The 27,132-nt window shown below is 46.0% G+C and overlaps 1 pseudogene across 1 annotated transcript in view; it reads left to right on the plus strand.

The window, feature by feature from the left end:
• LOC308578097 (protein CIMAP1C-like) overlaps positions 1-27,132 on the plus strand; it is a 44,706-nt pseudogene that overhangs the window by 12,676 nt on the left and 4,898 nt on the right. The window contains exons 2-4 of the transcript in view: positions 6,275-6,335; positions 13,385-13,495; positions 14,116-14,229. The product of the transcript in view is annotated as a protein CIMAP1C-like (transcript). The remainder of the gene's footprint in view (positions 1-6,274; positions 6,336-13,384; positions 13,496-14,115; positions 14,230-27,132) is intronic.

Raw genomic sequence — 27,132 nt, forward strand, 5'->3', positions numbered from 1 at the left:
TCAGTATTTTGTCTCTTTCTTCCTTGGATCTGAAAGTAATCAGGCAATCCCTCGGAGTCTTTCTGTTTTGTCTCCTGCCCAGTCTAAATGCTGTTATTATCTTAAATTCTTCTTCCTCCAATTCTTCCTGCCAAAAGTCAGAAAACTCTTGTGTAAGGAACTCCACAAGGCTGTCTCCTTCACTTTCAGGAATTAGTCTTAATTTCAAATTTCTCTCCTTTCTCTGTAATTCCATCAAAGACAAGGCCGCATCATGTTCATACACTTTTTTAGAAAACGGTTCTAATTTTTCCTGTGTCTCCTCAGCAATCTTTCTGGCATCCTCTGCGATTTTACGTGTTGCCGAGTTTTCTTCAATCAGTTTATTTATAGATTCTGTGTTGGATATCACACTTTTCGTATTCAAATCCAGCCTTGCTGTTAATTCTGTTAGTTTTTGTGAATTTTCTGTACTCTGCTGTGTCAAAGCTTCCAGGGATTGATTTATCTTGAGTAACGCCTGTGTCATTGACTCCATGGAGACAGCCGTCACTTTTTCCTGCCCAGCTGCACCTGTCGGTGTTAAACTTGATATTGAGCCTCTTTTCTTCTGTTGCTGTTGCTGCTGTTTTGCTTTAGCTCTCGTAGTTATCTCCTCTGCTGGGCCACTCATGTCCCAAGGACGTTCTCACAGGAACAATTTCCAAATGGAAAATCCCACTGTCTTAATCTGTTATTCTGCAACTGTTACTTCTCAGCCCTCTAGAGGGGGCAAAACATAATGTCCAAGTGAAGGAAACAAAGAATATAGAACAAAGAAACCAGGAAACTTCAATATAAATGCTGCAACACTTTTTCTATGTAGTTTCTCTGTCAACACAGTCCAGTCTGGTATATTGTAGCAGCAAAACCCCAAAACTTTGTATCAGTTAAGTCCTCAACTATGTAGCCTTGTAACAAGTTTCTAAAATCTTTTCACTGTCCTGGTATCTTATTTTGACAGTCCGTCTCAGGGGATTGAGGCAGCGGAAAGTTTTTCTCTTTCAAAAATCATGCAGGTTAATGAGGTTACTTTCCCTCCCCTCTGCCCCTGCCTGCTAGAGAGGAGATTTATATCCAAATGCCAGGCTTAAATAGTCCTATTGTTATTTCCCTTCAGATGCAGCTCTTTGTTTTTCGTTGCTTCATCTGTCATGCAGTCGGGGGAAGGCAGACTTCCTTGATTTTAACCTCCCCCGTTTCCGGCCAAATTTCCAATTTAAATTTAAAAGTTCCCGATAGTCATTCAATCCTACTCACGGGGTTTTCAATCCGAATTCAATTTGCAGGAAGGAATCGGCGCTCTCCGTCAATGGCGACGCGGCTTCACTCTGCGGGCTGGGTAGCGACTCTCAGCACCGCGCTCTCCCGATGCCGTTCCGGAGCCTTTAAAAAGGCAGTAAAGGGGGGCGCTTCTGGTGCCCACCGAGTCTCCTTGTTCACAGGCATCCGCGCCTGTGATTTTAGGGGTCCCCCACTTGCCGTAGCGGGTCAGACCCGAACTCGTGGAGCAGTCCTCCTCCGGAGCTCGGAAAGAGGACCGCCATAAACGCTGGCGCCGACCGGAAGTAAAGGCTTTCTGGGAAATGATCTATAATGAGTTAAAAAGGTATTTAAGTATACCTTCCTTAAGAAACCAGAGGCCTTCCTTTTGGGCATTGTCGGCCAAGGGGTGTTAAAGAAAGATAGAACCTTTTTTCTGTATGCAACAACAGCAGCAAGAATACTCATTGCAGAGCACTGGAAGACCCAAGATTTACCCACACTGGAAGAATGGCAGACGCAACTGATAGACTACATGGAACTGGCTGAAATGACTGGCAGAATCCGGGACCTGGGAGAAGAGACGGTGGAAGAGGATTGGAAAAAATTTAAAGACTATTTACAAAAACACTACAAACTGTATGAATGTTAGGAGAATGCACAATTGAAAGTAACACGGCAGCAGAAACTTTGTTGTAAAATATATGAGAATAAGTGAGGTTTAAGGAAATGATGAAATTTGAAGCAATATTATGTTTAAATCAAGCAGTTTAATTTACGATAAAGTTATTTAAAAGTTGGGACATAATATCCGAGATTTACAAAATAAGAATTGAAATAAGGTAATAAATTGCTGTCTATAACTATGTGACTGAGAACGCAGGGAAGGGAGATGCGGGGAAGTCCAAAGATTATGAAAATATGACTTATGAACAACTGTGTTTTATATGTATTCTTCTTTTATTCTTTGTTTATTTCTTAACTTTGCTTTGACTTTTTCTGTCTGTATGGTGATGGTATTTTATATGTTTGGTGGTTTGTTCGTTGTTTAAAAAATTGCAATAAATATTTTATTTTTTTTTAAAAAAGAATTCCTTAACAGACAACCTTCGCCTCGCCTCTCTGCGCGGAAGCCTTCTGCGCAGAGTGGGCGTGCCGAGTGGTGGTCCTCCACCCTCCTCACTGACTTCACTGGAAGAGTCTCGGAGCCTCACGTCCGAGCTGCTCTCTGCCTCTCCCTTCTTCCTGGTGTCACCTGGACTTCCTTCCCCAGATGACGTTCTCTCTCTTCCCTTACTTGTCCCCTCTCCTGCAGAGTCCGGGAGCCTCGCCTCTCCCCTCTGCTCCGATGTCAGTTCCCTGACAGTATGTCCACATTGTTTTTTGTTGGAGAACCATGTGGCAAAATTCCAAGAAGTGCAAATTTCAAAAGAAAGCTGCGTTTCAGTGTGCCTCTTGTTTAAGGAAGGGTGAATTGGGTCAGTTTCATGTTAAGGGAACTGAATTTCCTCTCCATCCCTCTGTTCATATTGAGAAACATTCTCTTTTGCTTTGAGGTTCATTTTTTTATGCTTTCTGGACTTTTTGTTTCATTTTAACTGGGATGTGGTCATTGTTGCCCAGGCAGCCTGTGCAAACACCCCTCTCTGAGCTCCTGGGAATGGGGGAAGGTTAGAATACAAATGCTGCAAATAAAACGAAAAAATGGAACAAAAAAAATCAATGAATACTATATCATATGAAGGCAAAGGAATGGGGAACATGGTCTTAGCATGGGCATAGCGAGGACTTTTGTTAGCGGGGCAGAAATGACATGATTGGTCAGTTAAGTATTTCTATTGTTTTATTTGATAGGGAGCAGCTGCCCTCTGTCCCCCCCCCCTTAGCTATGCCCATGGGTCTTATGAAACAAAATGTGGTATTTTGGGCTTGTGGCTCTCCCCCCCCCCCCGGCTGGTAACTTGCAAGGAAGGAGGACTTGTATTAGCAGCACACAAAGAGGGAGAGAGAGAGAGAGAGAGAGAGGGGGGGGGAGAGAGGGAGGGAGGGAGGGAGGGAGGGAGGGAGGGAGGGGGAGGGAGAGTATTCTGCCAGAACCATGGTAATATGGAAATAAACAAGTCTGGTTCCACACTTGCATCAGCATCGCCTGGGCAACCTGGGAGCGAATTGCGACATGAGGCATTGTTTATGTTCCAAAAAGGAGGGGGTAGAGGAGGAATTGGAAAGCTGAGTAACATCCCCACTCCTTATTGAAATCTACATCCAGATTTCCATTCCATCCAGAGAAGCAGCATCAGCGGTATGGGTGACTGACACAACCAATTGCTACTTTGATTGGTAACTGAAATCCTAAGACCTTTGTTTGCTGTGTATTAGCATGATTAGGGTTAGGGAGCATAGCAATGCAAAGGCCAGTTGCCACCTCTCTTAGAAACTCCAGAGAATTAGAAAGACACAGAAGAAATTGTTTGTATTCTCCAAATGCTGCCCCACAGACCATGCCACTACAAGGAGATGACAAAAGGCATTGTTTTTGTGCCCTGTATTTAAGTTTTATTCCCCACCCCCTCCAAAGTGCTCAGGGTGAGGGATCAGGCCTGGTCTCATGCTCTGGAGGTGGTGCTCCCTTCATTCTGCTCCTCTGTCCTGAAGGGCTCTGGGATTAGGGTGGACACAGTTGTGGTTCTCCGGGGGGAAGGGTCAGACTTATGCTTGGAATGTCTGGAATCAGTATTTTGGTACCTGGAAAAGGGCAGGCGACAGCTTACTCATGCCAAAAATAAGCAGGATATAAATGTAAGAAAACAACTAGCTAAATAAATACTCCCCCTTCAATGCCATCTAGGTCTTCAGCTGGTGGGTCAGGACTTCCACCAATACTTCCACCATGCAAATATATGGTCAATGATGAAGAAATGGGTCCCCAAATGCATGTTACTGAAAAGGATGGAGATCCCTATCTAGCCTTTCGTCCATCATTGAATCACAGAACTGTAGAGTTGGGAAGGCCCATGAGTGTCATCTAGTCCAACCCCCTGCCATGCAAGAATCTTTTACCCAACATGGTGCTCGAACCCATGACCCTGAGATTAAGAGTCCCATGCTGCACCAACTGAGTTATCCTAGGTTCAACAAGTCTTGTGGCAGCAAATTCCACACATCAATGGTGAGTGTGCTTTGCTGCGAACAAATAAGAACGTAAGAACATAAGAATCTGTTGGATCTGGCCAAAGGGCATCTAGTTCAGCATTCTGTTCTCACAGTGACCAACCAGATGCCTGTGGGAAACCTGCAAGCAGGATCCAAGCACTCTCCTCCCATGTTTCCAGCAGCTGGTATTCAGAAGCAGGACATAGTCATAGAATCATAGAATCATAGAATCATAGAGTTGGAAGAGACCACAAGGGCCATCGAGTCCAACCCCCTGCCAAGCAGGAAACACCATCAGAGCACTCCTGACATATGGTTGTCAAGCCTCTGCTTAAAGACCTCCAAAGAAGGAGACTCCACCACACTCCTTGGCAGCAAATTCCACTGTTGTCCTGACTAGTTGTCATTGATAGCTTTATCCTCCTCTGTGAATTTATCCAGTCCTCTTTAAAAGCCATCCATGTTGGTGGTCAGCACTGCCTCCTGTGGGAGGGAGTTCCATAGTTAAACTAAGCGCTGTTTATTGGGGCTTTGCTTAATGCTATCAACACACATGAAACTATTTCCCCAACTCCTGCCTGCTGGTTCCCCTTGCATGTTTCTTTTGGTGTGTTTTCTACATGGCTATTTTGCTATTAATCATTTCTATTGTTTTCCTTCTGCTGTTTGGGATCGTGGTACTGTTGCTTGAGCTGCTTGCAATTATATTTTATGGTTGCAATTTCATTCCATGTTGTTCATTTTAAATTGTTCTGAGCTGCCTTGGGGACCTTGTTGTTGAAAGGCAGGCTGGGGGGGGGCAGTAAAATCAGGGGTCGATAAGCTTTTTTTTTTAGTGCAAGGGCCATATTTGATAACCATCTGAGGGCCATGTACCAGTGTTGAATGGGGTTAGATACAAAAACTGGGTGGAGCAACAGGAGGGACTCTTTGTGCATTAGGCTATAATCCAGCTCCACATACCCTCCAAGTTTCTATACCTACCCCTGCCCCCATCTTCATTCAGGAAAGCAAGAGGCTTTGCTCTCACATTCCAGCCAGGCAAAAGCACTTGAAGAGGGCACAAAGCAGGGGCAGGGAGGCTTGTGACCTGGAGAGAGTGCTAATGGTCAGAGAGAGAGAGGTCTGGTTGGTGGCATGTGGCTCCTGGGCTGAGCCTCCCATTCCTGGTTTAAATAAACAAAGGCACACAGACCTCTAGATTCACCCTCATTCCCTTAGCCCTTACAGTGCAGGGGCTGCAAAGGGGCTCTTCTCTGTCTGTTGTTGGACTAAAACTCCCATCATCCCATGGTGACTGGGGCTGATGGGAGTTGGAGTCCAACAAGCTCTTGGGATGTTGGCTACCCTGGCCTAGGTACATGCCGTTAAATCACATAAACAAGCAGCAATCTCCATTCTTTTAGCACTTATGGTCCTTATGTGGCCAAAACAGCACCATCTGTGCAAGACGGAGGGCTCAGCAAGCCTGGAGAAAACGGCAAGGTTTGAAGATAGGATAGGATAGGATAGGATAGGATAGGATAGGATAGGATAGGATAGGATCCCTCAGAGGAGAACACTCCCCCCTCCCCAAATAGCCCAATGTGAACTTAGCATACTTAGTGGAAATTGAATACTGTTTGGGGTGGGGTAGAACGGAGTAGCTGGAACCCTGAGCTGCAACACTCCATGGTGCAACATTTTATTGCAGGTTGGACTTGCATTCATTCATTTACTTTCATTCCCCAGAGCACTGGTGACACATACGACTCCCCACTGCAGTGGGCACACTCCAATGCCGACTTCCAGAGCCAAAGGTGCAGCTCAGCCTGTTAGTTGTCTTTCTGGTATCTCTAAGCATCCAGCCAGAGTGCCGGCCATCAAGAAGCAGTATGCGTCCATCAGTGCCAAGTATAAAGGTGAGCTGTGGGAATAGATGGGGCAAGAGAGAGAAGGAGATCAGGAATACAGAGGTACCTATATCTTTGCCAGTCTGGATGTGTTCAACAGCATTGTTGAAAGACCCTCTGGCATCTGGTTAGCCCCTGTGAGAACAGGATGCTGGACTCGGTGGCTGGCTGGCTTGATCCATCAGGGTTCAAAGAAATTTCAAAGAAATTTTATTGCGGCCGTAGGCCCATACAGATAAAAACAAGACATAAATAACAGTTTTTGCACGTGGGAAAAAACAGCCGCTAAAACACCACTATAACAATAAAATACTGTAGTATGGAATGGAAGGAAGGAATGACATGCTGCACCTTAATTAACTTGTAGTGCTCCTTGGCAGCGCTTTTGGGTAAGGACAGCGACCAGGAACCTAGCCACTTTCAGTGTCGTATGGATGTCCTTATCCTGCAAGATTTGGGCAAGGTGGAATTTTGGTGGGGTACCCTCTAGCTTCTGTATGATTAATCCCAACAAATTTGCCCGTGGCACATTGAACAAGGGGCAAGTGAACATAATGTGCTGAAGCGACTCCGGCGTCTCCTTATCACATTCGCACATGGCGGAGGCTTGGCCCTTTGAGAATCTATGTCTCAGGACATTAGAGGGAAAAACGTTAAACCTCGCCTTGGTGAAGGCCAGCCTATGGGCAACAGACGAAAGGGAGGAGAGGTATGATGGAACGCAGTAAGTTAAAGTGATACCAATGTTCTGGGGCGAACAAACACCTCCCCCCAGCGTATAATTTCGCTGTAAATCGATGTCGTCCAGTCTTTGGCGGATCAGTCTTTGAGCAGTGATTTGATCTAGTTTTAGGGAATCTAGGGGAGAGATTCCATAACTCAGGAGTTTGGCATGAATTCTACTAGTCCAAAGGCTGGAGAATTCATCTCGCCATAGGCATTGGACAAGGTAATGGTCTGGTAATCTGTGCCACAATGATAACCAATAATTGAAGACTTGCTTCCACAGGCAAGTTTCTAAGGATGCGATCTTCAATTCTAATCGGATGGCTGCGTTGCTTACGCACAGGGGGAGCATTAGGAGCCGACGTAGGAATTGGTTTTGCAAAGTCTCAAGAGGAGCAAGATCTGTCATCACGGCCCAGAGCGGGGCAGCATAAGCAAGCACGGGAACCACTTTTGCCTTGAACACCTTTAGGGCCGAGGGAACATGCAAAGCTCCATCCGAAAAGAAAAATCGGAGGAGCGCATATGACAGAGTTTTGGCCTTGTTGAGTAGGTGTTGAATTTGTGCTTTCCACCCCAAATTGTGTTGAAAAATAACTCCTAGGTATTGAAATTTTAGGACTTGCTCTATTTTTGCTCCACCAAGCTTCCATTTGTATAATCTCCGACTTCTGGCGAAAATCAGAATCTTAGATTTAGCATGGTTGATGGTTAATTGGTTGAGTTGACAGTACGTGGCAAAGATCTTCAGAGCTCTGGTTAGTCCAACACGTGTATAAGATAGAATTACCGCGTCGTCCGCGTATAAAAGGAGTGGACAGTGGTAATCCGCTAGTCTAGGCGCGTGTGTACTTGGAGATGAGTTGACTAGGGGTGCTCGCATGTCGCTGATGAATAGGTTGAATAGGCAGGGAGCTAATATACATCCTTGGCGCACTCCCTTGTTTATTGGAATCGAATTTGTGAGGTCGCCCGCAGGAGTAAGTCTCACTCTGGCAAGGGTACCTTCGTGGAGCTGGCTTATAAGCCATAAGAGTCTTCTATCGATGCCCTGTTTTGCAAGTTTCTCCCAAAGAATATTTCTAGGAACGCTGTCAAAGGCTGCCTTTAGATCTAAGAAGGCAGCACAAAGGTAGCCCCGGGGGGGGGGGGGACGAGTACTTCCGTGCCAGATGGTAAAGAACTATCGCATGATCAGTTGTTGAACGTTTAATTCTGAACCCTGCTTGTTCGTGACCAATCTGATTAGTCTCGTCTGCCCATCGCAATAGTTTAGTCAGCAAAAAGCTGGCATAAATTTTCCCTATGATCGAAAGGAGGCTGATGTTACGGTAGTTTTCCGGCTCCATTGGAGAACCTTTTTTATGAATTGGTACTATAATGGCCTCCTTCCATATTTTGGGGATGAGACCAGAAGCGTTGATTGCGTCGAAGGTTTTGGCCAAGATGTCAGCCCACCATTTTGGGTGTAGTTTGATGGCTTCAGCAGGGATCAGGTCGGGCCCTGGGGCTTTGCCCGGTTTCAGCTGGGCTATTAGCTTGGCTATTTCGTCCGGATCGGTGGGAGGCCAAATAGGTAGGTGGGAAAACAGATGCATCAGATGGTCGGAGGGAGCATCTGCCTGTGAGAAACATTTCTTCAGGAACAATTCCCATGTCGGTGCTGGGATGACTGCCCTTGGGAATTTCCTCGCCCTTCTGTTAATCAAAGACCAGAATTCCCTGGATCTATGTGGTTTTGAAGCAGTAATCAAGGCCTGCCAGCGATTCTGTTGCCACTCGCGTTTGGCAGTTTTCTGCGTGCGTTTGTAAACTTGCTTGGCTTGTGCATAACTAGCTGGCAGAGTAGATGCATCGGAGGTCTTGTACACATTATATATAGCACGGAGGCGCTGTCTTGCTTGTTTACACTAAGAATTATACCAGGGGGCACCGTAAGTATACTCGTTTCGATTTAATATTTTGGGTGGTAGCCTGAAGAAGGACGTAAGATCAGTCGTATGGTGGTGGAAGCGTTTCAACACTATGCTATACTCGTCTGAGGCAGAGTCTATGTTGGAATGGGGCCCGAGGATTTCTTTTTGAAAGAATTCCTGATACCTTTGAGCCTGGGTCTCCGACCATTTGATTCCTCTTAGTTGGAGAGATTCGTTGGTTACCATCTGGGTCGCATGTCTATGGGCCTCTGACTGCCAGTTCAGGGAGAGCTTGGCTACAAGGGGAAGATGGTCACTAGATTGTACATTCTCGATCTTAAAGGTGGAGATACACTTAAGTATATCACTGGAAACCAGCAGGTAATCGAGAACGCTGTTTGATTTAACGCTCAGATGAGTGAAATCCCCTGGAATATCAGGGAGGCATGTTCCATTTAGGGGGACCAGATTTAAACGGATGGCCATTTGATAGAGGAGTACTCCAGCCTCGTTAACTCGTTGGTCTTTAGAAGTTCTCCTCATGATATGTTCCAGCTCATAATTATCAAGGTTTGGGGTAACCCACCATTTGGCTTTGGTTAGCGAGTCCCAATTTGCTGCTGTGCGGGCATTAAAATCGCCACCTATTATGGCCGGGGTGTTAGGAAACTTAACATAGCATGAGAGCAAATGCTCTTCTAGCGAGCCCCATTTAGAGCCCAGTTCGGAGGAAGAGCCCCCAGGTGGCAAGTAAGCATTTGTAACTAGAAGTGAGATCTTTTCCCCCGCAATCAGTCCAGTAAGGGCGTAAGGAGGCAAGGCCTGTACTAGAGTAAGTTTAGAATGTAGGTTGAGGGAGATGCCTATTATTAGGCCCCCTTTAGGGCGGCCTCCTTTCAGGGAGGGGCAGGCAGGGAGTTCTAGAAGCTCAAAGCCATTTAGGGAAATTTTCTCTACTTCCCACGATTCTTGGAGCAAGATGATATGAAACAGGTTAATATACTCCAGGAATTCTGGGTCAAGTTTTTTCCCCCTCCAGCCCGCAATGTTCCAGCTGAGGACTGATAGGGGGGAGTTCCTGTTGTGCCCAATTCGCTGTCATTTCAGGGAGAGATGTGAGTCCTTTGGAGGCAGGGCAGACCCCGCAAAAAAGTCAGTTATTTTACTTTGCACGGCAGGCACCTGCTGAAGGTACCTAGTCTTGAAGTTGGTAGTGAAGTATTCTGACTGAGGCGACAAAACGGGTCTCCCGCTGGGTAACCCAAGGGTGGACACTTCAGTGGGAAACTCCACAGGATTTGCTGAGACTGCCCCACCGCGAGGGCTGAAGGTCGCCAATGAAACCATTTGATTTATATGTCCGGCCGGGTCTTCAATCAAATCCGGGCCATTTTTTGATGTAGGTGGAGCACTCCCATGACCTGATGCTGGTGAAGGTACAGGGGATGCTTGGCGTACTGGTACCGTTTGTATGTCGGGTCTATGCCGCTCAGGGGAATAAGAGGACTCCAGTTCCGGCATTGATGGATTAGATGGTAAGGAATTGTTTTGGTGGAAGGAACTCTGAGATACACTCCTCAGCGGGGGACTCTTGGAGGGCGAGTCAAAATTTATCAAGAGTTGAGGTGAGAGGCCAACTTGTGGGGCAAGACCTGGGTCTGCCAGGCGTCGGTGGGTTTTGCCCACAAATGGGGGAGACATGGGTTTAGGAGCAGGACTAAGGTGAGGAAGACTTCCTGCTTCCTTAAAACACGACTCCGAAAAGCTGGCAGGGTAGTCCTGAAAAGTGGGCAGAACTTTTCCGTTCTTCTGGACATGTATGAGCTGATGATTAAGTACTTCTAGTCTATCAATTATTTCTTGTTATTCTCTCGTTGGAAGGTCGCCAAAGGTGGCTAAAAGCTCTCTTTCCTCCGGCGGGGTCAGAGAATTACTTGCGCCAGTGGGTTTCTTTAGAGCTCGTGGGGGCGTAGGGTAAATCCAGTTTTGGTGCGGGTGGATATCCTCCGGGAGAGGAGGCTCAATGTCCTGAGGTACTCCCGACCTCTCCGACAGAGTCCGCTCCGTGCCGTGACCGGCAAGTAGAAGGGGGTGGATCATGCTATCCATAAAAACTCTTGTTGGGATGATATCATACCTAGCCAAGAGTGATTTCTGCCTGATGATAGCTGAAGGGATCCTTGGAGAGTAAAACGCAAGCATCACTTTCTGTTGCCTGAGGTGCTGGTTCAAGGGTAATACTGCAATGAGATCACATTGTGAGATTTCTATGTTTAGGAGATTGCTTAGATGCTTTTTAACCCCACTCAGAGTAAGCCACCTTGGTGACCCTGCCCCGATGTTTAGGCAGATTTTCTTAGGTTGTAGGGACAACGCTTGGTGTTTCAGTGCAGGATTTGGTTTATATTTAGGGATCACACTTCTTTTTTTGGTTGAAGGTATGGACCTCTGGCACTTCAATTCCCCTGTGTCTACAGTTGGTTTAAACTTTGACCAGGAGTTATCAATTTTCTGTTCGAGGTTACATAGCTGGGAGGATAGCACATCAATCTTCTTGAATATGCAATTAAGGGTTCTGACCACAAGATGGAGATGTTCATGTTGTTCTTGTCTTGCGCAGTCCTCAGCTCCGGCGTCCTGCACCACCCTCAGTGGGACATACCCTCTTCCTCCAAGCTTGCCGTCCGCAGATTTAATCTGAGGTAAAAATAATTCCTCTGGTGTTGACATTTTTTCTGGAGACGTTAGAGGGTAGAAACGGTTCTGAGTTTTCACCCTATAGCAGAATTCAATGGGGTCACTCCGTTTGCCAGGCACGGGGGGGTCGGTTTTTAATTGTTTGGCTCTTGGGGAGGGCAGAGCCTCGTCACAATCCCTTAGGCGTTTGCCTTGGCCCATCGTTATAAGTCTTTTAAAATAGCGGTGCTTAAAAGGTAGTAAAAAGTGGTAGAAAGGTAGTAAAAAGTGGTAGAAATAAAAACAACAACTGAATGTGAGCTGGCGGAGAGCCAGTAAGTCGAAGGCTGCTTCCAAGGCTGCCGGAGAATACAATTATCTGCTCATTAAAGCTGATTTACGATGCAGGCTTTACAGTTATCAACAATGTGAACTCCTGGCATGGGCTCCAACACCCATACAATCTTCAGCAAAAACTTGCAAGGCTGGGAGCCACAACACAGATTTTAAAGAGGATTCGAGATGAACTCCGGCAAATGCGTCTTACCTCATCGCCATCTTGACGCCGCCTCCCATCAGGGTTCCTTTTTTGTTCTTGTGGAAACCCAAGAAGGAAACTGATCTACATTTCTCAGTCACCATCAGAACTTTCTTCCAAGAGTACTGCTAGCATGCGAGACAGTGCATATTTCCTTGTTAATAAATAATAATAAATAATAAACTTTATTTATATCCCGCCCTCCCCAGCCGAAGCTGGGCTCAGGGCAGCTAACAACAATAAAATAATACAACATTCTAAAATCATTTCATTATAAAATTTATTCAAATCAAATTGATGGCAACCATTGGGCTAGAGTTCTGTGAAGATTGCCAAAGGAGGGAGTCAGGCTAATAATATTTTTTTTCTTTTGTTTTCCTTTTCCTGTGGCTGGTATGTCACCACTGCTGTTGTCCTACCAGGGTAACGCTTGTTTAAAGGGGATGAAGGAAGGGGGTTGGGAAAGTACAGGCAGAGCATAGGTGGTTGAGTAAAATGGGAAATCTTCTCTGGCTTGAATTATAGTCCGAGCCACAGAAGAATTCAGGTGCCTTGTAATGCTCACTTCCTATTGCAATGCAAATATCCTGGCCCAAGGCTAGCGAGATTTTACCAGAGGGAGAAGAAAAGTATGTTGTGGGACTTCCATCAGCCCCAGCCAGTCTGGTTCAGTGGTCAGAGATGATGGGAGTTGCAGTGCAGCAACACCTGGAGATCAAACACATCCATTCTTAAGGAAATTAGCCCTGAGTGCTCACTGGAAGGACAGATTGTGAAGCTGAGGCTCCAATACTTTGGCCACCTCATGAGAAGACTCCCTGGAAAAGACCCTGATGTTGGGAAAGATGGAGGGCACAAGGAGAAGGGGACGACGGAGGATGAGATGGTTGGACAGTGTTCTCGAAGCTACAAACATGAGTCTGATCAAACTGTGGGAGGCAGTGGAAGACAGGAGTGCCCAGCATGCTCTGGTCCATGGGGTCACGAAGAGTCGGACACGACTAAACTACTAAACAACAACAACAACACCTAGAGAGCTGTAGCTCCAAAACCCAATATATTATTCAATATATTATTCAACACAATATATTATTCCATTTTGCCCTTTTACCCAGTGTGGCAGCTCATAATCTGCAAATGCTAATGGTTCCGGGTTGTCTTCCCATTATTTTATTCCTCCCCCCCTTGTGGTTCTCTTGCAGGGCCAGGACCTGGGAAGTATGGTAGGTAGCCTCTCACTGGCATTAAGGACCATGACTTCACCAAGTATGCTGAGCCAGCCTACACAATGCGTGTGAAATCCAGTGAAAGATGTAAGATGCTGACAAGTTAGGTTCTGTGTTATTTGGGTTTTCCCAACAGCATTAACTGACCCACAGGGTGAAGCTGGCTAAACAACTGTTAAATTTGCTGGCAAAACATTTGAACAGAGATTGACAACCTGTGTTTTTGGGACTCTCTAATTATCGGGGCCACAGTTGATGGGACCTGGGTGATCCATGATCAAGAGCTGGGTGGCTTTCCAAAGTTTCCATTCCAACTGGATCAATGGCACTGCATGTAGGGGGCTAATGTAGTTGTTTCTTGACTACAACTCCCATCAGCCCCAGTCAGCATGGTCAAGAATGATAGGAGTTGTAGTCCAGCAAGGGCTGGAGGGTCTTATACTGCTGATTATTATGGTTGCACAAAAATCAGGGTTCTCAGTTGTACAGCTGTGGACCTTAGTGGGAAGAGGATGATCTACACTTAAGCCATGTTGAAGGATAACAGGAATGGAGGTGCAGGGGGGCGGAGCTTAACATATTCACTGCTATCTAGCTAGTGGGTGCCTTTAATTGATATCGGATAGGAAGTCAGTCATTGCAACCAAGCTAAATAGCTCAGAATCCACACCATGCCTCATGCAGACAATTCTTCTTTCCTTTGCAAGTGATCTCGATCACGGAGAGTCCTGGGCCCTGCTACTATGTGGACCCAAGCATTTCCCGTCTAGGGATATGGAGACCAGTTTCATTCCGCATGGTGCAAGAGAGAAAGCGGGCATGTAAGTTGAAAGATGAGAGATACTATGATGGTCAAGATGGGGCTGGAGTGGCATCTGTGCAATTTTGTGATGAAAATGTTTCTTTCTCACCTTGTGCAAAGAAGGCTTGTTGGTCAATCCCTGAACATGAAAGAGAGGGAATGAAAAAGAATGAGTGTGAGTGAATGAGCAGGTGTGTTATGCATGAAAATGGATGTGTGGGAGCATTATGTGTGGAGCTGTGGTCTTAAACCACTGAGTCTCTTGGGCTTGCTGAGCAGAAGGTTGGTGGTTCGAATCCCTGAGACAGGGTGAGCTCCTGTTGCTCTGTTCCAGCTTCTGCCAATCTCGCAGCTTGAAAGCATACCTGTGCAAGTGGATAAATAGGTACTGCTCCAGGGGGGAGGTAAACGGCGTTTCCATGCACTCTGGCTTCTATCACAGTGTCCCGGTGCACCAGAATGCTGGCCACATGACCTGAAGTGAGATGAGCGCCACACCGCATAGACGCCTTTGACTATGTATGTAAGGTCCTTTACCTTACATTTACCTTTTACCTGCATGCATGTGGATTTGTGTATGAATGACAGAGAGCAGGGGTAGACTTTGGTAATACGGTTTTCTAAGTGAGGACAAAATTTGGCACTTCCCCCAATATATTTTATTTCCACAGTAATTCCTTTTGGTACAGTTGCTTTTTAATGGGGTTTCTCAGTAGGTACCCACATGAATATAAGTATTAATTATTACTATTATTATTACTATTATTATTGCTACTACCAATATTATTATTACTATTATTATTATTTTATGCCCCCTTGGCTCAGCACCCTGAGCAGGGGAACAGCCTGCACTGCCCTAGATCTGGCACTACAGAGAGAAGCATATGAAAAAGAGACAGGTGGCCTCACCCTCTTTTTTTATCAGCCACACTCACTGTTTGTCCCAGCCCCACTGGTTTGCAGGCCCTGGAAGGTTGACTGCATGGGAGTGTTGTCCATAGGCTGTAAAAGTTTATTCACTCTTTGATAAAAAAAATATTTCTGAGTAGGGGGTTTTCAAGAACCAGACAGGAAAACCAGCTATGTACAGAGACCTTACCTAAGTGGGCTGTTTGATGTGGGAGATTGTCTGGGGTGATATCAAAGTGTAGTTTAAAAGTGTCTGTGACGCCCATCCATCCCTCCATTCATTCCATGTGTGTGTGTGATCCCTATTGCTTTCCAGCTATTGGCCTTGACCGAGTGGGGCTGCTCTGGATAAAGGGGCATTCAAGGAACTGGGGGAAATATAGTTTTCCTGATTGGTGTTCCACCAAGTCAACTGGGTTGAAAAACACTTTTTACCATTAGGGTGTCTAAGTGTCCTACTTTACAGAGGGCAGTCCTCTAGCCAAAGGGTTCTTCCAATAGTAACACCTTGAACCTGGCCTGGTAGCAAATCAGCAGCCAGTGCAGATCTTTGAGCACAGGTGTTATATGCTGACAAGGTCTCACTCCTGCCAGCAATCATGTTGCAGCATTCTGGTCAATCACGCTGGAAGTCTCATCTTCCTGATGCCAAGGGACCATAAGATGTTGAGCATGTGGCTGATGAACGGACAGAAAGGAGAGCCACCAAAAACAGCATAAGGGAAAACAAGAGGGTCATGTTGCTTTAGAGTCATAATCTAGGAAGTAGTCTGGAGGGTACCTATGGAATTAACAGTAAATGACAGTGAATTGCAAGGGAAGATGTCATGGAAGAGATTAATAGCAGTGCACTCTTAACTCCACAGGTGATGAACTTAGTTGGAAAGGCTGCTAGAAGAGGAGATTGGAGGACAATGCCATGATTTTTAAAAGTGGGGGGGATTTTCAGTCAAGGCAAGGAGGATAGTGCCTCTTCCTCCAACATCCTCAAAAGCACAACAGTTTACAAATGATTCAGCTTAAGAACAAATAGAATTCTCAAATTTAGAGAGAGAAAGAGAGAGAGAATATGCAAGGCTTGTCATCTACAAGGAGGAGCAGAGTATTGTAGCAAATACATGGGGAATGCTTTTCCCTTTCGTTTGAGAAACATCAATGGAAGCTTGGGATCTACTAATAGATCAATAAGTGGGGTTTTTTTACTCCTAACATTAGCAAGTAAAACAGCAACTTAAAAAACAAACAAACCCTGCATGGCAGATTGCTCCTTCTCTTTAAGCCTCAATGTTTCTCACCTGTCAGATTTTACATCCATCATTCCTGCCTCCTCCTGTGCTCCTGTAGGATATGATGTATCTGTTACAATATAGAAGCAATGCGGCCACGAGCTGGTAGCTTGAAAGCAAAACATAATGGGAATGTTGGGACTGTTCCGTGGGAAACAGAGGGACAGTCAATTAACAGTGCAGAGAGCACCGGAATTAGCTGAGAGCGTAATATGAGCTGTACAGGAAGTACAGGTGGAGTTTGTCTCTCGGCTGTTGGAGTTTGAAGAGAGCAGTCGTGTTTTTCTGTAACGCTGCAAAGACAGAAATAAAGGCATGTAAATATGTTTCTGTCTATCTCTTTCCCCTGCCGGGGGGGGGGCAGGAAAGAGGGGGGGTGTTCTTCTCACGCTGAGAAGGATCGCCTATCACGACCTAGCCTGTATCCTGCTGGGGAATGCAGACAGGGAGGTCATCAGGAGATCAAGCCGGGTGCCTAGAGAGTTGCCAGGTTCTCCTAATAAAGGCTTGATTCCCAACATCTGGTAGCAGAGGATGGTTTTGATCCATGAAAGCAACAAGAGAGGTTGATGGAGCGTACTTCATCCTCTGCAAGGAGATAAGGAAGATATGGTAGCGTGCGGATGGAAGCACCGGAGGAGGTGTTTTTGCTGAGCAACGGAACCCCTAAGGTATGCTAATTTTATGGCTGTGAGAGTGAACGCGAATTGAGACATTCTTCGGTTCACTGAGTGTCTGCTTTTGGATGAAACCAGCACTGAAAGAGAGCCACATATTTCGCATACCTGAGTCTTGATAAGCCTGGAATGTCCAGTTGCTAAGCAACGAAACGTCAGTAAAGTGGAAAGTTACCGGCCAACAACGGAAGAGGGGCTGGGACTGTGAGAGGCTGGTAAACAGCGTTTGTTTTGTCTAATATCTCACTGCTCTTGAAAGGACTTTCAAAACAGCCTGTGTTTAACTGCCAAGTGAGGCAGTAAACAGCCAATAGACTCTTGGAATTTTACAGGCTCGAGAGTGAGAGCTGAGGCTTGGATTCAAAATGGATGCCAAGAAGGGAGGAGGCTTACCTTACCCACCTCCACTGACTAATGACAATTATTCCTCATGGTCTGTAAAGATGAAAGCCCTGCTTCAGAATCAGAGGATTTTTGGGGTGATTGAAAACCCCATCCCTGCTGCACCAACGCCAGGTTGGAATTCACAGAATGTGAGAGCCAGGACGGCCATAATTCTCTGTATCTCAGATGATCAACTCGTGCATATTCAGAATTTGCAATGCGCGCGTGAGATTTGGCAAACGCTGCTGTCAGGGGTTCAGGAGCAGAGGCACAGGAAAGGGAGGAAACAGAGAGCGAGGGGGAGGAATCCGGAGGTAATATGAGTGATGACAGCGGCCCGAGATCTCTGAGTCTTTCCAGTGAATCGGAAGATTCACAGAAAGGGGCGCCAGTGGTCAGAGCAAGGGGGGCGCCTAGGGGGACACCCCAGGTAGAAGGGACCAGAGGGGACTCAGAGAGCAGCAGTTGGAAATCGGGACCAGCTTCCCCACCAGAGCGCAGTAGGGGGGAGGGGTCCCAGGTATCGGGATCTGGCGGCTCGCCGCAAGCGGGAGGGCAGGAGTTAGGATTGGCCACACCTCCATCGGGGAGCGAGGAAACGGTCAAGAGGAAGGTTGAAGGCTGCGCGCGCGCGCCAAGTTCAAATGCACAGGAAGCCCGCCGCAAGGAGGGAGAAGAGTCGGGGGGGTCAGCGTCAGAAGAGTCCAGGAAGGAAGAGACCACGGGGGGTAGAGGGACCCAGAGGAGAAAGGAAAGACGGAAGAGGTGGAGTAAGGCTAGAGTATTAAGTTGGTGTACAGGAGGCGGAGACTCAGACGGAGCTTCGCCGGTCTAGCTTCTAAGACGTAGAGCTGCGCGCTGCGGCTTGAAAATGGAAACTGTAGCTCAATAAAGAAGTTTGTACAATACTGCCGGCTAGCGTGGTCCTCTGTGAGCTGGGACCTGGAAGCGGCTCTGACAGCTGCGTAGAATACATCAAAGAGATGCTGGTTCTTCAGCGTTGCTGCATTTTGAAAAGCTGACCAATCTAAGGCTAGTGCCAGATGGAGATGTACAAGCGCATCTGACAGAGATGAAATTCTTACGCCAGCAGATGGCGGAATGCAATTTCCCTCTACAGGAAGACATATTCTGCTTCATGATTATTAACAGCCTTAATCGGACTTATGCTGCTGCATCGTGAGTGTCGGAGAAGGCCTCTCCCTCCTCAGGCTCACTCCATCCGGCCTAGGGGGCGGGGCCCAGGCTCACCTTCGCCACAGCTTTAAGAGGCCTCATTGGGGTCTGGGACATCGCTGCTGCTGCATCGGAGTGTCGGAGAAGGCCTCTCCCTCCTCAGGCTCACTCCATCCGGCCTAGGGGGCGGGGCCCAGGCTCACCCCCGTAATAGCTTTAAGGACACTGGTGCTGCTGCAGCAAATGTTGAAGATGTTTATATATATTTTAAGGTGTTTTAAAGGTGTTTTTATTGTTTACTTTGTTGTACCACCGTGAATGGTGGTTTTTATCTATGTATTTTTGTTTGTTCCGTCTTGTTTTGTTTTTGGGGTTGGACATCGAGTGGGGTGGGGATTGGTTTTGTTTGGGCACAATTGTTTTGGTTGTTTTGTTTTCTAATTTGTAAATGGAGGTTAGTATGAGGCTTGGGATTGCTACCGTGGAGGGGCGAGGGAGGTATGGAGGTGGGGGCAGATGTTATAGGCGAAGGGGATTGAGATACGGATATGCTCGTACCCCTTCCAATCTGCGCCCCATCCCGAGGGACGAGGGTAGGGTGAGCAAGGATTACTCACTTCCTTCACTGGTGTTGTGCAATGCCAGGTCTATAGGCAACAAAACCGCTACCCTGCGAGATTTCTTTACCTCGCAGGGGGTTGACCTGGCTTGTGTGATGGAGACCTGGGTGCGCGAAGGGGTAACTGTTACCTTACGAGAGATGGCGCCCCCGGGTTTCTCCGTCCTCCACCAGTCACGGACTGTGGGCCGGGGGGGAGGGGTGGCAGTATTAATCCGGGAAGATTGTTCTTTCAGGGCTCTACCATCGCCATTGATCCCTGGCATTGAATGTGTTGGCCTAGTGTGGGGCTCCGAGGAGAGCTTGGCTGTCTGGCTGGTGTACCGGCCACCTAGCGTACCAGCAGCCACCCTGTCAGGCCTGTTGGAGGCGGTGGCCGGCTGGGCCTTGGAGTTCCCTAACCTATTGGTATTGGGAGACTTCAACTTCCACGCTGATGCCACTCCCTCCTCACAGGCTCTGGACCTGGTGTCTTCCATGGCGACAGTAGGGCTCTCCCAGTTTGTTTCGGGCCCCACACATCAAGCAGGCCACACGCTGGATTTGATCTTTGGCGCCGGTATAGATGTGATCATGTCTCCTTCGATGAAGGTGCCATGGTCTGATCACTATGCTCTGAAAGCCAGGATTGATGTTCCACCCCCACCCTGCTTAGGTGGCGAGCCGATTTGGGCTCGCCCGCAGAGGCTGATGGACCCTGATAGATTCCGTCAAGCCTTGCGGGACCTTTCTCCCCCTGGCGACTCATTGACTGAGCTTGTTGAGGGCTGGAATACCCAGCTCCTGGCAGCCATCGATGAGATTGCACCTAAGCGCCCTCTACGACCCCGCAGAAACCGGGCTCCCTGGTTTACCGAGGAGCTTCGGAAAATGAAGCGGGACCTCAGACGGCTAGAGCGAGTATGGCGGGGTGCCCGTGACGGAGCCTCAAGAACATCTTATAGGGTTTTTATGAAAACCTATGAGATGGCAGTGAAGGCCGCTAAGACGTCTTACTTCTCGGCTTGCATTGCATCCGCTAGGTCTCGCCCGGCGCAATTATTTAGTATAATTCGGTCTTTAACATCCCTTGAAGGACAGCCAAATTTAAATAACAATCTGACACACAGCTGTGAGGCATTTGCGAGCTTTTTTGCGGAGAAGGTCCTGTTGCTCCGCCATGACCTCCCTGCCAATTTGGATACAATAAAGGAACTGGAGGCCCCTCGACTGTCCTCGGGTCCAGTATTGGACCACTTTGACCGGATATCTCCAGCCGATGTGGACAGATTCCTCCAAGCTGGAAAGCCCACCACCTGTCCTCTTGACCCGTGCCCGTCATGGCTGATTAGAGCGTGTCCAGACGAGGTGCGGGCCCCCCTGGGGGATATCATCAATTTGTCCCTTGGCACCGGGATATTCCCAGGGGAACTGAAGGAGGCGGTGGTGCGTCCGCTCTTAAAGAAAACATCATTAGATCCCTCAAATCTATCCAATTACCGCCCGGTCTCGAATCTTCCATTCCTGGGTAAGGTGATTGAGAGAGCGGTTGCTGAACAGCTTGGTAGGTTTCTGGATGAAACATCTGCTTTGGATCCATTCCAGTCCGGCTTCCGCGCTGGTCATGGGACCAAGACGGCTCTGGTCGCCCTAACAGATGATCTCTGCAGGCAGCTGGATCGAGGCGGGTCGGGGCTGCTGATTCTTCTAGATCTGTCAGCAGCCTTTGACATGGTCGATCACGAACTCCTGGACCACCGCCTTGCCGACGTGGGGATCCAGGGCACAGTCCTTCAATGGCTGCACTCGTTTCTCTCTGGTCGGGGACAGAGGGTGGCGCTTGGGGGGGAATTGTCATCGCGCCACTCCTTGGTGTGTGGAGTGCCTCAGGGTGCAATTCTCTCCCCTGAAGCGTCAGGCAAAAGTCGTACCAAGTCCCAGGTGAAACCTGCAAAAGACTTCCGGTCAGCACCAGCGACAAATGGCGGATTCCCTCTGAGCTCCGGAGGGAATCGGCTCCACGGGGACAGGGTCTGACCGCTGCGGCGAAGCGGGACCCGAAGAAATCTCAGGCGGGGAAGCCTGAGAACTTGGAGACTCGACGGGCTCCGTTTGCGCCCCCCTTTTTAAAGGCTCCGGAACGGAAAGGGGGTGTGTGGCGCGGAGAGCGCTGATTTCTTTCTGGACAATTGGAAGCTAAAGCAACTACCCGTGAGTAGGAGTAAGCAAGTAATTGGAAGAAAAATTTAGTTAATTTGGCACCGAAACGGGAAAGGCACAAACAGGAAGTCTGCCTCTTCCAACTTGTAAATAGATTAAAGTAAAGAGACTGTAAAGCTGTAACCCTGAAAGACGACTTTTAAAGGTCAAATCCAGCACCAAAAAAGACGACTCCCCTCCGGTTTGCAGGAGTGGAGGGGGGAGAACCGAGCATTATTTTACCTGCAAGAAAAGAGGGTGTAAATATATTTCTGCTGTCTCGGAAAACTGGGAACGGACTGCCTATGACAGGGAAGGTCGACCAGTGGGAAGAATTGTCTGCATGTTAAGGGTAAAGAATATTGACACTTTGAGAAAGATACAGTGTTTATAGATCTGCCTTTGACTATAAAGTAACTTTTTAGAGACACTGAAACTTTTCTAAAAGCATTGAAACTCTGGCTTTTGAGGGATATTGGAACTTTTAAGAACTATACTTGTTTTTAACAGTTGCATAGTGAAGTTGGAAGGGTGTCCCCCTAGAGGAGACTACGTTGTAACAACTATTTTGTCATCAAGTTACCAAGCTCTGGAAAATTACTTTGCAAAACAAACTCACCAAGCGTGTGACTGACCTTGGGCTTGTTATGGCAGATGGGAAAGGGAAGATAGAGCTGGTGAGTGGCATACAGGATAAAACTACCAGATCCGGCAGACAATACAAGACTGATATTACTTTTCAGAGAAGGGCCTCAACATCCGGAGCGGCAGGCACAGTAGGAGCTGCTGCTTCGCAAGTAAAATCAAAAGCTATGTCATCTGAAGAGCTATTGGCTCAGGCACTTGGCAAAATTGATGCATCTTTGGAAAAATTAGCCAAACAGGTTGCAGAGACAAATAAACAAGTAGCTGGGGCCTCAGCAAAAATAGATTTGAACACTCCAAGTATTAATGAACTGGGGAACAAGGTGAACTCCAATACACAGTCCATTGAAAAACTATTAGAGGAATCAGCCTCGACTCGACAGATTGCAGAGGAAGCTAAGGATATTGCAACTGCTGTTCAAGAGAAGATACCACCGGTATATAAGAAATTAGAGGATCACGACCTGACACTCTCTATGATTGAATTACAAAGAAAGGAGAGAAACCTAAGAATTAGAGCAGTACCTGAAAGTGAGAAAGACAACTTGATAGACTTCCTTACAAAGGAATTCACAGACTTTTGGCAACAAGACCTGGGGAAAGATGAATTCAAATGGTGAGTGCATTTAGACTCAGCAAAAGACAAGGAAAGAACAGAGCAAGAGATTGTTTGATCACCTTAAGAACAAAAGAAGAAAGAGATAAAATCTTGAATCTGCACTACCAAAGAACCTTGGAAATTGAAGACTCATTTGTTGAGTCCTTCAAGGATATACCTAAACACATTTTGGATATAAGGGCTTATTATAAAGATCTTGTCGGCCTACTTAGAAGAAATAAAATACTCTTCAGGTGGGAATTTCCCCAAGGTTTATCTTTTAAATACAAAGGAAGGAAAATAAGAATAAGGACAGTGAATGATACAGACAAGTTTCTGAAAGATCACGAGGAGGACTTACAGAAGGAAGTGGAATCAGGAGAGGAGCTGACTGCATCAGGAAAAGGAATTCTAGACATAGCAAACTTGTCATTTGGATTCCCGGGCCCAGGGAAAGACACACCACCGACAGAAGAACAACAACAACTCGGTGCAGTTGGAGGGAAAGCTAAGTAACTTACCATGGCTCTGCAACTTTTAACCTGGAATTGTAATGGACTGAATTCCCCTCGGAAGAGGAAATCTGTTTTTCATGTATTAAGGAAAGAACAATTGGACTTGATTTGTTTAAAAGAAACACATGTAATGAGGCTACACAGGAAAATGCTTATTAATAAGAGATTGGGACAAGAATTTATTTCGTATGACAAAGTTAAAAAGAGAGGCTTGGTGATATATGCAAAGGAGAAATTGCTACCAAAATTTCATAGAATCATAGAGTTGGAAGAGACCACAAGGGCCATTGAGTCCAACCCCCTGCCAAGCAGGAAACACCATCAGAGCACTCCTGACATATGGTTGTCAAGCCTCTGCTTAAAGACCTCCAAAGTAGGAGACTCCACCACACTCCTTGGCAGCAAATTCCACTGTCGAACAGCTCTTACTGTCAGGAAGTTCTTCCTAATGTTTAGGTGGAATCTTCTTTCTTGTAGTTTGGATCCATTGCTACGTGTCCGCTTCTCTGGAGCAGCAGAAAACAACCTTTCTCCCTCCTCTATGTGACATCCTTTTATATATTTGAACATGGCTATCATATCACCCCTTAACCTCCTCTTCTCCAGGCTAAACATGCCCAGCTCCCTTAGCCGTTCCTCATAAGGCATCATTTCCAGGCCTTTGACCATTTTGGTTGCCCTCCTCTGGACACGTTCCAGTTTGTCAGTGTCCTTCTTGAACTGTGGTGCCCAGAACTGGACACAGTACTCCAGGTGAGGTCTGACCAGAGCAGAATACAGTGGCACTATTACTTCCCTTGATCTAGATGCTATACTCCTATTGATGCAGCCCAGAATTGCATTGGCTTTTTTAGCTGCCGCGTCACACTGTTGGCTCATGTCAAGTTTGTGGTCAACCAAGACTCCTAGATCCTTTTCACATGTACTGCTCTCAAGCCAGGTGTCCCCCATCTTGTATTTGTGCCTCTCATTTTTTTTTGCCCAAGTGCAATACTTTACATTTCTCCCTGTTAAAGTTCATCTTGTTTGTTTTGGCCCAGTTCTCTAATCTGTCAAGGTCGTTTTGAAGTGTGATCCTGTCCTCTGGGGTGTTAGCCACCCCTCCCAGTTTGGTGTCATCTGCAAATTTGATCAGGATGCCCTTGAGTCCATCATCCAAGTCGTTGATAAAGATGTTGAATAAGACCGGGCCCAAGACAGAACCCTGTGGCACCCCACTAGTCACTCTTCTCCAGGATGAAGAGGAACCACTTATACCGAAAACAGAGACTGAAAAGACTCAACTTAAGAACTACCGTCCCATATCCTTATTAAATGTGGATTACAAAATTTTTGCTGATATTTTGGCTAAGAGGCTGAAAAAAGTACTGATTGAAGAGATTCATAAGGACCAAGCGGGTTTTCTGCCGGGAAGACATTTATCTGATAATCTGAGGAACGTAATTGACATTTTGGAAAAGTTAGAAGTGAATATAAACACTAAAGCAGTTTTGATATTCGTGGGTGCAGAGAAAGCCTTTGATAATATATCTTGGAGTTTTATGAAAAAGAACTTGCAGGGTATGGGGGTAGGCCAAGGTTTTGAAAATGGTATAGGTGCAATATATTCTGAACAAAAGGCTAAATTAATTGTAAATAATGTGGTTACGGAACAATTTAAGATAGAAAAAGGAACACGACAGGGGTGCCCAATTTCCCCATTGCTTTTTATATCGGTCCTGGAGGTTCTGCTCAATATGATCAGAAGAGACCGGCAGGTTAAAGGTATACAGGTCGGAGCTAAACAATATAAATTGAGAGCATTTGCAGGTAACCTAGTTTTGACGTTACAGGAGCCAGAGTCTAGTACCAAAAGAGTATTAGAATTAATTCAAGAGTTTGGTCAGGTGGCAGGATTTAAATTGAACAAATTAAAAACTAAGGTTTTGGAGAAAAACTTAACATCATTGGAAAGAGAGAAGTTCCAGAATGAAACAGGTTTGACTGTGGTTAAGAAAGTGAAATACTTGGGGATTAATATGACAGCTAAAAATGGAAATTTGTTTAAAGATAACTATGAAAAATGCTGGACGGAAGTTAAAAAAGATTTAGAAATTTGGTCAAACTTGAAGCTTTCCTTGTTAGGTCGAATTGCTGTTATAAAGATGAATGTATTGCCAAGAATGTTATTTTTGTTTCAATCATTGCAAATTTTGGACAAAATGGACTGTTTCAAGAAGTGGCAGAGAGACATTTCTAGATTTGTCTGGCAGGGCAAGAAGCCCAGAATAAAATTTAAAATATTAACTGATGCAAAGGATAGAGGTGGATTTGCCCTGCCAGACTTTAAACTCTACTATGAATCAGCGGCATTTTGCTGGCTGAAAGAATGGCTGCTTCTTGAGAACACAGACATTTTGGATTTAGAAGGTTTTAATAACGTTTTTGGGTGGCATGCATACTTGTGGTATGACAAGGTTAAAGCACATAAAGCATTTAAAAATCATATTGTCAGAAGAGCATTGTTTAATGTCTGGATAAGATATAAAGATTTACTTGAAAATAAAACCCCAAGGTGGTTGTCACCGATGGAAGCAAAGGCCCAGAAAAAGCTCAATATGGAGGCCAAATGGCCGAAATATTGGGAAATTTCGGAACAAGAAGGAGATAAACTGAAATTACAGAGTTTCGAGAAATTAAAAAGTAAAGTGAGAGATTGGCTCCATTATTATCAGATAATGGAGGCCTACAATTTGGATAAAAAAGTTGGCTTCCAGGTGGGAAATACTAAACTGGAAACAGAACTGTTAGAACCCAAAACCAAGATTTTTGTCAAAAATGTATAACTTGCTGTTGAAATGGAATACTCAGGATGAAACGGTTAAATCTGTCATGATTAAATGGGCACAAGATGTTGGACATAATATTAATTTTGCTGACTGGGAACAGTTGTGGACCACCGGAATGAAATTTACGGCATGTAATGTCTTAAGAGAAAATATTATGAAAATGATTTACAGGTGGTACATGACCCCAGTCAAGCTCGCAAAAATCTATCTATCATTTGCCCGATAACAAATGTGGGAAATGTAAAGAAATGGAAGGTACATTCTTTCACCTTTGGTGGACGTGCCCAAAGATTAAGGCTTTCTGGGAGATGATATATAATGAACTGAAAAAGGTATTTAAGTATACCTTCCTGAAAAAAACAGAGGCCTTTCTCCTGGCCAATTGGTGCCAAAGAAGGACAGAACTTTTTTTATGTATGCAACGACAGCAGCAAGAATACTTATTGCAAAGTATTAGAAGACGCAAGATTTGCCCACTTTGGGAGAATGGCAGATGAAGCTGATTGACTGTATGGGACTGGCAGAAATGGCTGGCAGAATCCGTGACCAGGGAGAAGAGTCGGCAGAGGAAGATTGGGAAAAATTTAAGGACTATTTACAAAAATATTGCAAAATTAAGGAATGTTTTAGTATTGCTGTCCATGAGATCTCACCCAGCACTTCCCTAAGTTTTATGAAGTCGGCTTTCTTAAAGTCAAGAAATTGAGTCCTAGTATGCTTGGCTGCTCCTTTCCGCTGTATAGTAAACTTCAGAAGAGCATGATCACTCGCGCCTAATGATCCATCCACATCTACCCCACTAACCAGGTCATCAACATTGGTTAGGACCAGATCTAAAATGGCTGTTCCTCTTGTTGCTTCTCCCACTTTCTGGACAATGAAGTTGTCTGCAAGGCCAGTGAGGAATCTGTTTGACCTTATGCTCTTGGCTGAGTTTGACGTCCAACAAATATCCGGGTAATTGAAGTCCCCCATTACTACTATCTCCCTTCCTTTTGCATGCTTGGCCATCTGTTCCAGGAAGGCATCATCTATGTCCTCCGTTTGGCTTGGGGATCTATAGTAAACTCCCACAATGAGGTCTCTGTTATTCTTCTCTCCCTTAAT

Source organism: Podarcis bocagei (genome assembly GCF_964188305.1).
Source record: "Podarcis bocagei genome assembly, chromosome: W".
Taxonomy (NCBI): domain Eukaryota; kingdom Metazoa; phylum Chordata; class Lepidosauria; order Squamata; family Lacertidae; genus Podarcis; species Podarcis bocagei.